Source organism: Suricata suricatta, chromosome 7 (genome assembly GCF_006229205.1).
Source record: "Suricata suricatta isolate VVHF042 chromosome 7, meerkat_22Aug2017_6uvM2_HiC, whole genome shotgun sequence".
Lineage (NCBI taxonomy): Eukaryota > Metazoa > Chordata > Mammalia > Carnivora > Herpestidae > Suricata > Suricata suricatta.
Genome location: NC_043706.1, coordinates 138,546,116 through 138,562,948, shown reverse-complemented (window position 1 = coordinate 138,562,948; position 16,833 = coordinate 138,546,116). Strand labels below are relative to the sequence as shown.

Genomic DNA, 16,833 nt, shown 5'->3' with positions numbered 1-16,833 from the left:
GGGGCGAGCACTCACTCCTTCACGGGACGTGAGGTCCTGGAAAAAGTCGTAGAGGGTGTTGGAGAACCAGCACTGAGAGGTGCGTTATGACCTGCCCAGGTGTGCGCATCGCCGGAGTATGCAAAAGAGGGTTCTTTGCTCTAGCCTTAACTTATTCGGCACAAAATCTAAGTTCAACAAGTATGAGTAACAAAAGGTAACTAATAGCAGGAGTCTCCGCTTATTTGGTTTTTTTTTTAATTTTCTTTGCACATCTTTCTTATTTGGATCACCTGGGCCATCCACTCTCATTAAGTTGAGGGATAGTAGACTTTTCTCGTTTTCAAAACCTGGAAAGCATTAACTCATCTGTCATTATGAGGCAAGCATCTGCAGTTGGAGAAAAGTATCCAGAGATGAGGGAGGGAGGGAGAGAGAGAGAGAGAGAAAGAGAGAGAGAGAGAGAGAGAGAGAGAGAGAGAGAGAGAGAGAGAGAGAGAGTGTGTGTGTGTGTGTGTGTGTGTGTGTGTGTGTGTGTGTGGCTAAGGATCAAGTCCTAAGTTAAAGCTACTGAATCTCCTGCTCATCCTTTAGGGGCAGAAAAAGAATTGATTTACAGGAAAAATATAAAATGCAAGAGAGAAGTATCATCCATCTGGTAGTAAGCAGAGTTTAATATGTTTGGAATCAATGACGTGTCTGCTGGAAAGACCAAATAGGCCTGTTAACAGGTGAGAGTTAAGCCCATGCTTTTCTTCAGTCCAGCCGAGGACGTGTCTGATAAGGGACGCCATTCTCCCACTGGGTATCCTGGAGTACAAGTTAGCCTTTGTAAGATAGCTCAATGCCCATCTCATCCACAATTCTTAAAATTATCTGTAATTTAAAAAAAATTTTTTTACATTTATCTATTTTTGAGAGACAGAGAGTGAACAGGGGAGGAGCAGAGAAAGAGACACAGAATCTGAAGCAGGCTCCAGGCTCCAAGCTAACGGGCTGCACAGCGCCCAACACGGGGCTCGAACCCACAAACCATGAGATCATGACCTGAGCTGAAGTCAACCGACTGAGCCACCCAGGTGCCCCAAAATTATCTGTAATTTTAAATAAAGATTTGGGAAGGTCGCTCAGCCCTCCTGGTCCCTTCTCGTTCTTGAAACCAAAAGCATTACTTAGAAACCTCAGGCTAACCCCTCGGCACCCAGAGATCCTGACCTACAAGTGCAGTTATCTGGGAATGCTAAAACTTACTACCATGCAAGAGGCTCAGATACAGAAGCTACCTGAAAACGAGGACTACCTAGTACGGCACAAGACGAGCTAGAACCAAATGGAGTTAAAGCCAAGAGGGCAAAAGGCAAAGCAAAGTGTCATTAAAAAGAATCTGCCTCTCCCTTTGAAAAGCGCCTGTTGATACATGTGAACGGTTGAGTTGTGGGTTTTCGATGTTCACAAAGAGTGTGGAAAGCTGTCTTGCTAAGTTACTGTTTTTTTAGTCTGAAAATGGTCCTCAGGGATGTAGATTTGCCCCATGACCCTGCCAAGCGGATGGACAGTGTGTGAGTCAAAGTGTGTGATGGGCAGGGGCAATCTGGAGTTTCCAGACCTAGCAATTTCACAACAAAAAGCCTTCTGGCGTGGCGCTCAGAGGGTGAGAATTGTTGGAAAGCACAGCAAAATTAAATAAATAAGTAAATGTCCTATAAAGGGACCCAGGGCAGAGGTTGAAAACATAATTAGCAGCCGTGACCTGGGGAAGGTCAGGGGAGCTATAGATGCAAAGTAAATTCAGGGTCCCATAAAGAGGCTGAATAGAGGTGGTGCCGAGGAAATACTTTTTAATGTTGGAGTCCGTTGCCATTGAGTTGGGGATTCACTCCAAGGCTCTGAATTGGGTGCCATGAAATTGTGAAAAAAAGAGAAGTTGTGGTCTGGGCTCCCAAGTTAAAAATCCACCGGACAGGGTGATGACATGTGCAGATATGCACACAGCTGGAGAGCGGGAGACCGGGCAGGCGGGAGATGAGAGAGAGTAGAGGCAGTTAGTCTGAGAAGACTAAGACCAGGAAGAGGAGGTGATGGTTGGAAGGAGAAGAGACAGAGAATTCAAGGGGAGAAGGCAACGTTGTCCAGCTAACTGGGGTGGATGGTAAGAGATGGATCATGGTTCTCGGTTCTTGTCCCAAGTGGGGGAGAAGTCCGTGTCTCATGTGGAAATACAGTAGGTAAACTCTTGAGTTGGTGGATATAGATTCAGGGACAGAATTTCGTCTAAATCAGGACAAGAAAGACTGGTAGAAGAAAGATTATGTGAGTAGGTGCTGGAATCGTGCCTAACCCAATTATTTTTGAGTTGACGCTCAAGAAGTGAAGGCCAAACTTCAACCAGACTTTGAACAAGTACGACATGTAAGACAGGGAACCCCACATGCCCCTATAACCTCATTCCTAATAATACCCACCATTGCCATCGCTTGAAATTGTGGGGTGGTCAGATGAGTGTGTGGCCAGCTGAACTACATTTTGTGCAGTCTACTGCCTTCTCCAAAGGAGGTCTAACGGGTATGCAAAGACTCTGTACTCAGTTTTAAATGGCTTTTGATGCCTGTTTACAGAGACATATGTGGTCAAGCCTGGCTTAAAATCATCCAGCACTACCCAGAGCCTGGGCAACTTTAATTCAATAGTCTTTCTCCAAGACAGAATCAGTTTGGAAAGCCACTTCTGGAACTCTGAAATTTGGCTTCATGGATGGACCAGGGGGAACCACAGCTGAGGCTGAGGGAAAGAGCACAGGAACTCCTTTTAACAATGTGCATTGTGCTATTATCTGTTGGGGACACAGTTGCGAGCAAAACTGGATAGAGTAAACAGCCACAGTTTTCAACTATGTGAAGGGTTTTCCAGGGAATGATGTGACTGGCTGATCTTGATGTTCATCCAATGGCTGAGGAAGAGGAACTGTCTTAATGTAAGGGCAAGGCTTGGTGAACACGATCATGGAATGATCTCTCTAACCTGTCTCCTCTGTTTTTCAAGATACACTCTTGTTCCACCAAAGAGTTTCTGCCTGTTTTTTTCATTTTGTCTTCGTTTTGTTACTCCAGTTGGGTTTGTTCTGCTTCTTCCTTTGATCCTAAATCCTACTTTTCAGTCACCCTTCATTCATCCATTTATACAAACATGCTTACATCATCCATCCCCCCATCCATTTACTCACTCACTCAACAAATGATATTCACTATCATGTGTCAGGCACTATAAATTATGGATATAGCAATAAATAGGAAACGATTTCTTTCCTAAAGAAGCTCTGGAACTAACAGGGAGACAAATGTGAAAACAGCCCCTTAAGCCAGGGAGTGTCATTTTTGAGAGATGCATTTATTGGCTAACAGTGCTGTGTTCTTGTTTCATTGAACAGATTTATACATAGATTGTGCTGGGCAGAGAATGAAAGACTGGTTAGCTGTTGGCCATGGTCCATCTTAAAGTTTCCTTATATCTCTACACTGATTGAGCTTATGACTGGAGTCAGTAAATATTTTGTCGATTAACGAAGTGGGAAGAGGTGGGTTTTCTGATGTGGGAGCCATTGAGGAATTGAGTCCAGAAGACTTGTATGTTCTCTTTCTGGAAAGTACAAGCTGAACCTTAATCTCTCAAAGTTCCCTCATACAGTGAGTTATGTGGAGACTTCCATGGGACAATAGCTCCCTCCAGATGGACCCAACATTTAGCTTTTTGAAAAGAGAAACTCCCAAGGCGACTGGGCAGCTCAGTTGGTTGAGCGCCTGACATCGGCTCAGGTCATGATCTCACAGTTTGTGGGTTTGAGCCCCGTGCTGGGCTCTGTGCTAACAGCTCAGAACCTGGAACCTGCTTTGGATTCTGTGCCTCCCTCTCTTTCTGATCCTGTATCTATCTCTCTCTCTCTCTCTCTCTCTCTCTCTCTCTCTCTCTCTCTCTCTCTCTCTCAAAAATAAACATTAAAAAAAGAAAGCGAGAAACTCCCCTCCCCATTAAAATTATATGCCTATTGGTTTACTAGAAACCCTTTGTCATTTAGAGCTAGAATTCCCATAACATATTGCAAGTCTATGTCTCCTTCCTATAAAACCAAGTAGATTTCAACATCTTAAATCTAAATATTCAAAATAAAGAATGTTAAGACTTGGTTGGAGTACTCCTGTTTATATATCCTGAGGTCATGAAGCTCCTCTTAGAATTGTTTTGTGCCCACTTGATTTCCTAACGTCAGCATGGAAATTATATGGGCGACCTGAGAAAGTTCATCTGGAGCACTGACCTCTGCTAGTCAGACCTTCAGAGAAAACATTGTCAAGTTCCCCTTCTTCTTAGTTATTTTGATCTCAGATGAGGTCAGTCAGCTTCTTCCTCCAGCATGAAGTTGTTGCAGAGTTCCAGATAATTCTGGTTGGCCCAGATCTCTCCCTTCTGAATGTGAGTTATAAAGAGTAGCAATTTCATGGTCATTTCTATGCAGGGTCTTACAAGAGAAGAGCCCACATTTTGGACTTCATAGTAGTCCGGAGCTAATCGCTAAAATTTCTGCAGAAGATTAGTCCTCAGTCTGGGCGATGGCAGGTAACCTACAGAAGCCATCAGAGATGCTGAGGTGACCAGGCAACCTGTAGGCTCTCTGAGAACGAGAACAGCCCACCTTCATGAGGATCCTGGGTCTATTCCAGAGACTCCCACGTGTCAATTCACTTTATCTTTGTAACAAACTAAGCAGGTAAAAGTATTCCTGCTTTCCATTTTACAGATGTAGAGGATAAAGATTAGTGAGTTATTCCCGTTTCCATAACAAGTAACAGAGCTAAGCTTTGAACCAAGACTATATCTTTCCAGAGCCCAGCTTGGAACCCCTCTGCCCTCCACGCGATTGGCTGGCATTGTTTCCATCCATCTGTGCCCAGAGCCAGCACAGTGCCACGTACTGAGCAGACACGCAGTAAACATTTCTGACCTAATCATCAGATCTCCACCATGCAGACCTTCCCCTGTAACCCTTTCATCTTAGTTTCTGGGAGCTGCAGAAATGCCGGAAGAGACAGCTGTGGTTTTGAACTTGGGGAAAAACTAGTAACAGAATGTATAAGACAGGGTGCTGTGGTTTTCAGGGAGCTTGGCTGCTCTGGTTTAGCCAGAGAGATGATCTGGTGGGGAAGGGCGAGGGCCCTGTGACTAAAATATCCGAATGAATGACAGTGCAAGACATTGCATCAAATTAAGTATGAACTGTCAAAACAAATTTTTAACCAAGAATTGAACTCTGCTCAGAAGTTGCTCTTAAGGACACCTGTGGTGGCTTCTTGAATGGCTCCCAAGGCTGTGGGTAGAAAGTCAGACTCTCTCTTCTACTGTTGAGTGCCAGCAAATCTACACCAAGTGTAAAGGCAGAGCGTCATCTGGGAAGACATTGTCTGTGCTGATCGCGGACAAACTTTGAAATAAGGCCTGGTGAGAGGAATTGACGGGGAGGGAAATTTGGTCTTTTTCCCATCTCCACCGGCTCCCTCTTGAGCTGTCACCTCTCTGTGGGAAGAGGTTAACCCAGGCTGATGAAATTTTAAAGAGTCTGTCCATACCAAATGCTTCTTCCCAGAATGCCGTCACTATCAGCAGCATCAGTGCAATCCCTGAACCTTCCTTCTGGGCCAGGCTCACACCCCCTTCTTTTCTCTCTTCTGCTGGGGGAAAGGGGAGGTTGCGTGCACACATGGCGAGCAGTTTCTTTCTCCAAATGTACATCACACTTTGAGCCTATCTCTCAACCCTCTGGCCTCTGTTTTCCTCCATCCTGTCCTTTATCCTTCACAAAATGTCACTCTAGATGCTATTACCTTATATGACAATTCACTCTTTACGGTTCTATCCTTTTTTTTTTTTTTTACAAAAAGTTTATTATTTTATTTATTTAGAGAGAACATGAGTAGGGCAGGGGCAGAGAAAGGGAGAGAGAGAATCCCAAGGAGGCACCACATTGTCACTGTAGAGCCTGATGTGGATCTCAGACCTATGAACCGTGAGATCATGACCTGAGCCGAGCTCAAGAGTTGGACGCTTAATCCATTGAGCTGCCCAGGCGCCCCTTTATGGTTCTATCCTAGTGATTGCACTGGGTGCTTATGGGCAGACGGGTTTTCTACCTGCACCGTTTCTGGCACAGAGCAGAGTGTCTGGCACTGAATGGGTACTGTAGCCTAGAGAAAGGTGGGCACAAGGAGTCGGGGGTCAGATGGCCCCTGCCAGCAGCTCCCAGGCTGACGTTCATTGAGGACAAATTCTCAGCCTGGACACTGTTGATACTTTGGGCCAAATAATTCCTTGTTGTTGGGCTGTGCTGTGGGCTGTTTAGATGCCAGCAGTCACCCCCCCACCCCAGGAGTGACAGCCAGAAACATTCCAGACTTTGTTAAATGTTCTCTGGCAGGACACAGTTACCAGCCGCTGAGAACTCTCCGGAACTCTTACATCTGACACTCAGAAACCCAGTTGGCTGGCTGGGCTCCCAGTGAACGCATCAGGACTGACTTGCACTCACCAGGTTTCTAACAATGGCCCAAACCAAATGGGCAACTTGTTCACTCAATAGATAGAAATTGAAAAAAAAAACAATAAAATAGGAGCTCACATGTAACCGCAAAGTCTTCAAATGGGGCCCGCTGCCCAGGATTCCGGAACTTTGGGTGGGACAACTCCCTCCCCCTCCCGGTGGAATGAATTAACGTATGTAAAGAAGGAGTTGTGAGGGCTGCTCAGTGTAACTGACTTCTGGTGAGTCTGCTGGGATTTATTGATTAATTCCCAGTTTCTAGGCCAACCCCGTGTGTTCCCCACCCAGGTCTCCCTTGTGAGCTATTTGCCTCTTAGAACCCACCCCCAATTCTCTAGGCATTTCAAGCCTCACCTGCCTTCTCCCTGAAGCCAGAGGTCACTTTTCCTGCTGGTCCTGGAAGCAGCTCCTAGCTCAGGTAAGGCCCGGGCCCCCCAGAGGCGCCCCAGCCCAAAACCGCCAGTGCTGGGTGCTTAGTTCTGTCTGCCCTTCTCACTTCTTCCTTCCAGGACTGGAAAGATGAGTGTGGGGTGGGTCTGTCCTTCCAAACTCTCACACAGTTCCAGAACCTTCGCACAGCATTCCTTCCTGAACCCTTGTATCCAGCCTACGATTGGCCAAGCACCAAGGGTACAGAGATGAACCAGAGAGGGTCTGCCCACAGGGATGAGACAGATTATATATATACTTGCGTGATATGCTCTTTCCCATAACTTCCCTGGTTCTTCTTTCAGGGTTATAGGACCTTCCATAGATTCAAAATGAGTCTACAGCTTAACCCCCGAATCATGTGGAAAGTTAAGAAGTTATTTAAGACCAAAGGGTTTACTGAAAGCTTTGTGGTGTCACAAAAATCCTCATTTGGCCTCCATTTCTAGCAGAACAATAGGGTTAAAGTTTAAGTCCGGGAAACAGGGAGAGAGGACCGCAGAGATATTTTAAAATATGCCTGATTGTTTTAATTATTTATATCGGGTCCAATTTTAGCTAAATTGGGACTTATCTCCTCTCCCCGTCTTCCACTCCTTCTGTCTGCTCAGATGGTGAATCTGTGATTTGTCTTTAAAGACAGTCTGGTCTTAACAGCTTCCCCTCTGGCCTGACTCCCCAGAGGAGATGGACCTCTCTTGAGCATGTGCTTCGCCAAGCTGGGATCTAGTTGTGTCCTGTGGGTGTTGGGCAAGCATTGAGCAGCAGTTTCCCAAGAATGGGTGCACCGTGGGGCAGGGAGGGGATTAGCAGGCTGGGGGCTCAGGGTGTCCTGTTCTTGTCAAAGGCCACAGGAATATTTCATTAGCGAGATTCTGGGCTTCGATCCTGGCCACCTGCTTCCTTTTTGGGGGGACCTTGGGCCTCTTGGAACCAGGAGCTGTCTCTTGGTCTGCACTGTCCCTGGCACTGGCATGTCCTGTGTTCTCATTTCCTAGCCTGATCAGGGAGGAGTCCGGGGGTAGATACAGATGTCTTCAACCAGCAGCATGTTGGGGCCATGTTGGGGGGGGCGACGGTGCCAGCAAGTGTGATGAGCTGTAGGATAGACTGGGCCCAGGTCACCCAAGCATCAGTTTTGCTGAAAAATCTAAGGTTTATTTTACTTTAAAAACTACAACAAACACGAATATGCCGTGGTATAATAACACACAACATTGACATGAACGTTTAAGACAAAACACTCCCGGTTGTTTGGATGGCTTTAGGCCACAGCTCCAGACCTTTGTAACCTTTTACCCTTTCAAAGTTAGCTTCCTCTGCTAAAGGGAACATTTCTGCAGAATCTTCTTAGAAGAATACTGAGTTGGATGATCTCTAAGTGACTTTGCGGGAAGGAACAGTCGATTTATCCTGCTGTCCCTTCCACCGCCTTTCCTCTTTACCACTGTCACCAAATGAGTAGTCTTGGGGATGGGATGGGGGTGGGGCAGGGCGGGAGTCACCCCTGAGAACTGGCCTGCCTTGACTCTGTTTTCTCTCTCTGTTCCTGGTGGTTTAACTCATGGAGGGTTGCTGGGGTCTCTTGGTGGTTCTGGTCACGCATCTTTTTGGACTTTCCTCCCTGCTACTGCAATAACCCTGTCTCTGGATTAGCCCACTGCCGTGTTCTGTTCCTTCTAATCTCTCTTCCTCTTCCACTGCCTTGACCGTCTCTCACATAAGGAGTTGACTTAACTCCTACTGCCTGCCCATATCTTTTATCTTATCACCAGTTTGTGATATATTACCTCCGGACCCAAAGAGATTTCTTTCATTGCGGTTATGTTTTGAAATTTGGACAAAACATTCAGGCATGTAAAATTTGCCAATTCTAATCCCAGCAAGCTGTCGTTAAGCTACCCATCACAGTTAGGGTCCCACGCTCTCCAGAGAGGGGAGAATAACCGAAGCCAAGCCTCCTGTGCGAAGTAAGAAGCGTGAACAGACCTTGTTGTAATATTGGGAAAGAGGAGAACCCGAGACATAACTACCCTCAATACACTTTTTTCCCCCTTTACACTTCAACTTTGGTGGTGGGAGGGGGGAAATCTGAACTTTGGACTTTGCCCAGGCACACAGAAACCATGTTTTATTTGGTGTATCCAAGAATAATAAGGAAGAAGGGTAGACCTCGTGTGTGTGTGTGTGTGTGTGTGTGTGTGTGTGTGTGTTCTTGTTCTTCTTAAACCATGTCATTAGGCCACCTGGCTGACCTGGTAGAGCGTGTGACTCTTGGTCTTGGGGTCAGGAGCTCAAGCTCCATGTTGGTTGTAGAGATTACTTAAATAAATAAAACCATCTTCTTGAGCATAGATATGCAGTATCACGTGGCCCAACATTTCACTGAAAATACAAATAATGCTGTGAAATTCTTAGGCTGCTGTGATGTCCATACATGAGAAGTCTGACCATATATTCCAGTGCAATTTATATTTGAATATTTGTGCGACACAGGACAGTGCGATTGGCATTATGGCGTGGAGCCTGTTGAAAGTAGAGAAAAGGTACTCTGGGATCATGGGGTGTTTATTATTGAATTCAGATTACACCAGCCAGTCTGCAAAAGTATATTCCATTTAAGAGGTGGTAGACGGGCGCCTGGGTGGCTCAGTTGTTAAGCGTCCAACTTCAGCTCAGGTCATGATCTCGTGGTTCGTGAGTTCAACCCCTGCATCAGGCTCTGTGCTGATGGCTAGCTCAGAGCCTGGAGCCTGCTTTGCATTCTGTATCTCCCTCTGTCTGACCCTCCCCTGCTCGAGCTGTCTCTCCTTGTCTATCAAAAATAAATAAAAAACATTAAAAAAAAAAAAGAGAGAGAGAGAGATGGTAGAATATCTACTTGGGGGTGGACTTGACCATGTGGAACCAGCCCCAAATCTGTAGTGGGAAAAATTATTGTTTAAAGCGTATGTACGTTATGAAGCTGAATCTGGTTTTACCCTGGACCTGCTCACACAGCACGTATAATACGCAAGTTACCGGCTAACATGGGTGATTACCTGTTTTCCTGGGTAAATTGTGGAAGAGCAACCATGCATAGCAAGGTAGGAAAAGAAAGAACGGTTAACTAAAAGGAATCGTCCATGGTCGAGACACCCTCCTGTCTGGTAGAACCACAGTCCGGTGCCTTTGGCTCAGTATCCAACATATTCCACTTACGAAGGCGGGAAAGTCCAGATGCCACTGGAAAAGAAGTAGCTGTTCAAAACAAAGAACGTTTTGTCAACATTATCCTTTGGCAGTTCAGTTCTAAATTTTAACTTTCCAGAAAATTCTTTTTATTAAAAAAAATTGTTCCCTGGCTCACGTGGGTGAAGAAGCTGATGGCTACAGGCAAAATCATGGTGGCCAGCCCTCAGCCCCTGGGCCAAAGCCCTCCGGTGGGGAAGTTGAGCTCTGAGCTGGCCCATCCAAGCCCAGGAGGAGTTTCCTGGAGCATCTGTTCCCTTTTCCTACCTGAGACTTCAGTGGAAGGAGAGGAATCAAAGGAAGAGAGAGTGAGCCTGGGTGGAGCTGGCCGAGGGAGGGCCTGATGACCTGGCAGGACAGTGGTCTCTGATGCAGAGGCTGAGTCGGAGACGCGGCTGTAGATCGTGCGGAGGGATATGTGGCTGCCGGCCAGCTACATCTCGCTCTCTCTATTCCCCTGCCCCGGGTCTCAGTGGCAGAACCTTGCCGAGGTTCTCAGCCTGTTGCCTACCTTGGACCAGCTGATCGACTCTCTAGTTCCTCGATTTAAAAAAATTTTTTTTCCTAAGTGATTCTGTTGGGCTAGGAGCACAGGAACCGTGTGACAGAAAGAGGGTGGCTAGCGAGACAGTGATTGGACAAACAGAAAGCTGGAAGGAGGACAGAAGCAACGAGGAGGAGAATGATAGCCACATTTACTGTTATCATGTGCCAGGCAGGGTTCTGGAAACAACTCGTCTTTACCATGACCCCTTGAAGTAGGACCTACTATCTCCATTTTACAGATGAAGAAACTGAGGTTAAGTCATTTGCCCAGGGTCATGCAGCCCATAAAGGCAAACCAGCTCTTTGGCGCTTGAGTCCCTGCTCAGGTGTTAAGGTTGATACTTTCCCATTGCAAAGCCTCTTCAGATACTCAGTATGCAAGTTTCCAAGTTACAAGAATGTAGCCAGCAGCTGACGGGTCTACTTCATCACTAAGACAAAAGGAGTAATGAGCATGGAACCGGTTGCAGGAAATCCCCTCATTTTGCTTTACCTTGTTTTTCCCCCCAGCATCTCTCGAAGTTTACTTTAACGGTGGTGGTGGAAAGGCCTAGCAGAAAGAGTCTGGAAGGTTCTATGATCTCTGACCAACACATATTCCTAGAATGGAGATAGGGTTAAATCACTGAGATTTTTGCACATCAAACAGAGCTTGGTAACATTACATTATTGGCTGGACTGAAGGAAAGTAAAATACCACCCCCCGCCTGTGTGCGAAGGCTGCTTCAATAATGACCATGCCCCGATTTGGGTGCAGGGTGGCAGCTGTTTCACTGACACTGTGGCGAGGTTATTGGTACGCCCTGAGCAGGGTGTGTCTGGAACAGTGTGGTGGGTGTGACTGACCACTCGAGTCCTTCATGTTATAAGTACTTATTTAAGCACCTGCCACGGCCAGGGCCACACGCTGGACACGGTGGATACAGAGGAAAGCCCTTTCACTCCCAAGGAATTCAGGCCATAGGACGGCAGGCAGATACACAAAGGAAAACATTTACTGATGCCACGTGGCCTTGGTGCTGTGCGGAACCTTTTCCATCCTTTCCTCATGCAGGGAAACGCTTACCACGCAAGGGTTAAGTTCTTAAGTCGTGAACTTCACAGTGAGGATGGAAGGAACGCAGAAGACAGGGGAGAAGGCACCTCTCGGTTTGGGGGAGGGCAGCTGGGTGGTGCAGGCTGGGGCAAGGTTTGGAAAGATGCACACACACACACACCGGGCAAGCCTGCATGGGAGGAAGCGGGAGGGAGGGCGTCAGGCAGATGGGACAGAGGACCAGGGTTGAAAGGGAGCTCGCTCCAGGAAATGACCCCCAGGAAATGACCCCCGAGGTGTGCCCTCCGGGAACCCATCCTCACCTCACTGTCCTGCCCGGCCTCACTTGTTATTCTAAAAACACCCTGCATTTCTGGAGAGTAGATGTTATCATTTACAATTCTCTCCTCTGTCTTCCCTACTGGGTAGCAAGCTTCTTGATGCCATTGGGCGTCCCTGCGCCCCTGGGTGGTGCCTCAGTAAATATTTGTGGAAGGAACGACAGGCATCCTCGGGGGAGGGGACCCTTACAGTGGGAATGTGCCCTGCCCCCGATGCTGGCAGTTTTACTGCAGCCTGGAGCAGGCAGAGCAGCAAGCTGCTTTTGTTGGAGGCGCTGAACCTCCTTGCCCGGGAGACGTTTCCGTCCTCGGGGGATGCAGGTCAGCAGCCCCAAGCATGTTCAGCACCAGGTCATCACAGAAGGCCTCTCATGGTGGCCTGCGCAGGTCCCAGGACAGTGAGATTCAGGGTGTAACCGCTTGGAGGGCCCAAGTGCGCAGCTCGGGCCGGTAGCTCACCAGTGAGTGGATGCAGCCTCGTGGGTGTGTGAACTGTAAGGCCACCCAGGACCTCCCGCTTGGTGTCAGCCTCTCCGCTCACGGTCTTGAAATTCTTCTCAATTCTGACCAACCGGCCCCTCCATTCTCATTTTGCCCCGGGGCCCTGAAAATCATCTACTCCGTAAGGCATTGAGTCTAGGGAGGTTTACTGGGTGTTCAGGAATGCCAGGTGGCCTGGCGAAGCCACTGCCCTCCCTCTGGACAGCTTTTTTTTTTTTAATTTAAAAAAAATTTTTAATGTTTTTTTATTTATTTTTGAGAGACAGAGACAGTGCAAGCAGGGGAGGGTCAGAGAGAGAGGGAGACACAGAATCTGAAGCAGGCTCCAGGCTCTGAGCTCCGTCAGTACAGAGCCCGATGCGGGGCTCGAACCCACAGCCATGAGACCATGACCTGAGCTGAAGTCAGATGCCCAGCCGACTGAGCCACCCAGGTGCCCCGTGGGCAGCTTTTCAAGGGCAAGACTGAGTGGGACAAGGTGGCCACAGAACAGTAAGTCCGTGATCACCAGCAACTCAGAGTGTAGACGCTACTGCCAGCTGGTGTCACCTGAGGTCATCTCTGCGTAGGAAGGACGGCGTGTAGTTGAGCAAAGCTCGTGGTGAAATCGGTCCGCCCGTCCTTTACCTCTGGCCATGTGATTAAACGTTCAACCGAATCTGACTAGAACTCAGTCTGAAGAATGGCTCTCCGTGGATGGCATTTCCATGGTTTTCTGGGGGCGGTGTGGAATAGAACCATTTTCCAACCTGCGAAGATGCCAAAGTCCAAGGCCAATGTTGCCTCAACTAAGAGAAATCATTTCCAGGGGTCGTGCGAGATCATTGCTTCCTGTGTCCACTTAAGTGTGTGCGTATGTTTTCTGTATTTTGGTTGCCTTTCTGACTCAAGATCTGAATAAAAAATGTAGGTTTCAAGTTTTCTATGCAAACATCAACTTTATGTTGAATAGAAAATAACTTTTTTAAAAACCAAAATTCTACAAATTGATATGTAGGCACTTTCAGGTATTTGGAGAGTCTGTCCAGCCTGTTTATAGGAAATCTGTTCTCAAATGGAGAAGAATAGAAAAATGGAAAGTGGGATTGGTTCCAGCCAAAACAAATCTTTTTTTTCCTGTTTCATTTTATTTTTTATTTTTGAGAGACAGCATGAGCAGGGGAGGGTCAGAGAGAGAGAGGGAGACAGAATCTGAAACAGGCTCCAGGCTCTGAGCTAGCTGTCAGCACAGAGCCTGACACGGGGCTCAAACCCACGAACTGTGAGATCATCACCGGAGCCGAAGCCAGACGCTCAACCGACTGAGCCACCCAGGAGCCCTAACAAATCTCTCGTTTTTTTTAATTTTTTTAATGCTTTTTATTTATTTTTGAGAGACAGAGAGAGATAGTGCGAGCAGGGGAGGGTCAGAGAGAGAGAGGGAGACACAGAATCTGAAACAGGCTCCAGGCCATGAGCTAGCTGTCAGCACAGAGCCTGACACGGGGCTCGAACCCACGAACTGTGAGATCATGACCTGAGCTGAAGCCGGACGCTTAACCGACTGAGCCACTCAGGCACCCCGACAAATCTCTTTTTAAGGAACAGAGCGAATTTACAATTTTCATCTCTGAATTACCATTCTCGGGCTTGGCGATCTCATGGGGAAATCAGAAAAGTCTCATACAACTGGAGACAAGTAAAATTCCCTGTTTGCAAAAGCTGGGAAATGTGAATCCTAGAGCCGTTATTCTGGTATGCAGGACTGGCCCTTAATATTTTGTTCATTAACTAACAAATAATCACAGGGAGACAGCGTGTATCCACAAAAGCTAAATTCTGTGGGGTTTACTTAAGCTAATTTTTCGTTGGTACCATTATTGGCTGGGTCAGTGGGGAAAGTACCAGAGCAAAGCTGTTATCTTTATTTAAGTAAAAATGTAACAGAATGTCGCCTACCATCTTTATGTATATGACAGGGAAGCTGGGAGTCGGGATCCCAGCTGGACTCATTGCTAATGGAACAACACAACAGGCTTGTTTTTATTTCTACTGTGAAATAGAAGATGGAACCCATGCTGTCTTTCCTCTTTCCTATTTTACATCTTTCTCGTTCATTCCTGCCCACGTTCCCTTTAAGTTTCCACAAAGAAAATTAATCGAAATCGACTCCTCTTATTCAAAGGCTTGGCCTGTCATTCTTTTCTATTGTTAGGAATTGGACCATTTTTAAAATTTCTTCCATTCATTCATGTAACTGTTGGCTGGCTTTTTTTGAGATATGCTTTACATATCATAAAATCCGCCCATTTTGTGTGTGCAGTTCAGTGAGATGGGAAATGTTTCCAGGTGTGTGATAGTCACCACCTCCATCACAGCCTTTTTTGTCATCCCCAGCGAGTGCCTCATCCCCAGCGAGTGCCTCGTCCCCGTGTGACCCTCACTTGTACCTGTGGCCCCCGGTAATCAGCGATCATTTTCTGTCTTTACAGTTTTACCTTTTACGGGAGCTGCCTACCAATGGAATAACTCAGTATAGAGTGCTGTGTGTCTGGCTTCTTTCATTTAGCGTAGTTTTTTTGAGACCTGTCCATGTGTTGCATGGGTCAGTCCTGTGTTCCTCTGTTTTGCTACGCAGTAGTCCATTGGATGGATAAGCCACATTGTGTTAATTCACCTGGTGATGGATATATGGTTTTCAACATCCATCCAGTTTTAAGTTTACTACTATTTTTTTCTAAGTTTTAATGTTTCTTTATTTTGAGGGAGAGAGAGAGAACACGTGAGCAGGGGAAGGGCAGAGAGAGAGGAAAAGAGAATCCCAAGCAGGCTCCCGCTGTCAGTGCAGAGCCCCATGTGGATCTCGAACTCATGAACCGTGAGATCATGACCTGAGCTGAAATCAAGAGTCAGACGCTTAATTGACTGAGCCACCCAGGCACCCCAATAAGTTTGCTACTTTTATTCCTGATCCAAAGTTCAGGTTAGAAATAAGTCCTGTTTTCCTTGCTACTTCATCTCTATCCCCAGAATCCCATTTGAGGGACATGAATATTCACAGGAAGGGCTTGAAGGAAGAGTGAGGAGAGGCACCCCCCACCGCTCCCCATCCCTGGCCACAGTATCTGCCTCTCAGACTCGTGCAGCAGGTGTTTTGAATTGGGTGCTGTAGGTTGATCAAGTCAATGACTCCGATTTGGGGGAAAGAGCAGGTCTCTCAGATCTAAAGCTGGGCAGCAGTGCACATAAGTTCCTGACTTCTGTCTTGGCTTATTTGTCTTCTACCCCCAAAAGTGTGAAAATGTCCATGTTGCCAGACTGATGGACCCATCCCCCGCCCCATGGTATTTACTTCCCCACTGATTTTATTGCTTAAGTGAAGCATTTGGCAATTCACTGAATTCCATTCATGAATTCTTTCCATAAGCATCCATTCCACGCTGGCTCCTGGGGCACAGGGGGAGGCCCGGGGCACAGGGGGAGGCCCGGGGCACAGGGGGAGGCCCGGGACACCAGTCCTGTAGGGTTGCCCTTCAGGGAGGCTTTGTCAGCTTTTCTTCTGTTTGGGCCTTAAAGGGCCACTGACCTTATAGTGCTAGTCAATTTCTTTCACATATTTGAGCCCTGAAATTTCATCTGAATGTAATCACCGTGTGAGTCCGCTTTAGCAAACAATCTATTACATCCTTTAGTGAGTGGCGTTGGTAGAGTGAGCATAAGCATAGGATTCAACCTCAAGTGTTCAAAACTTGGGACCCAAGGAAGATTTGCTCTGGATCTTAAGCGCAAAGCTTGCTCATCCTACATGGTGGCAGTGTCTTCTGTTGTCGTGCATGCCTAAGGTTGACTTCCCTTCACTCTTTGAGCCTGACTAGAAGAGTATCCTTTGCGCATGCCCTTCACGTAGGATTGAAGGTGACATCTCATCCTACTTTTATTTATGGCCCAGTCTCACAGAGATCATACATTGAGGGAGGAAATAGTCCACATCCTTACAGTGTTCTGGTTGGCACTAAAGTCATACCAGCAGACCTGGCCTCCTCCGTCTTGCTCTCTTTCCCAGGTGAGGGGGAGGGTGCCTTTCTTCTGCAGGCTGAAATTCCCCTCATTCTCCTTCCACTATATGGACCCGTTCAGTCCTCTTTTCAATCAATGCCAGGACATGTGGACTGAAAGCTGACTATGCTCATGCTGAGTCATCTGTAGGG

The 16,833-nt window shown here is 47.0% G+C and overlaps 1 protein-coding gene across 2 annotated transcripts in view; it reads left to right on the top strand.

Moving 5' to 3' along the window:
• AGPAT4 (1-acylglycerol-3-phosphate O-acyltransferase 4) overlaps positions 1 to 16,833 on the top strand; it is a 125,370-nt gene that overhangs the window by 1,514 nt on the left and 107,023 nt on the right. The window lies entirely within an intron of this gene.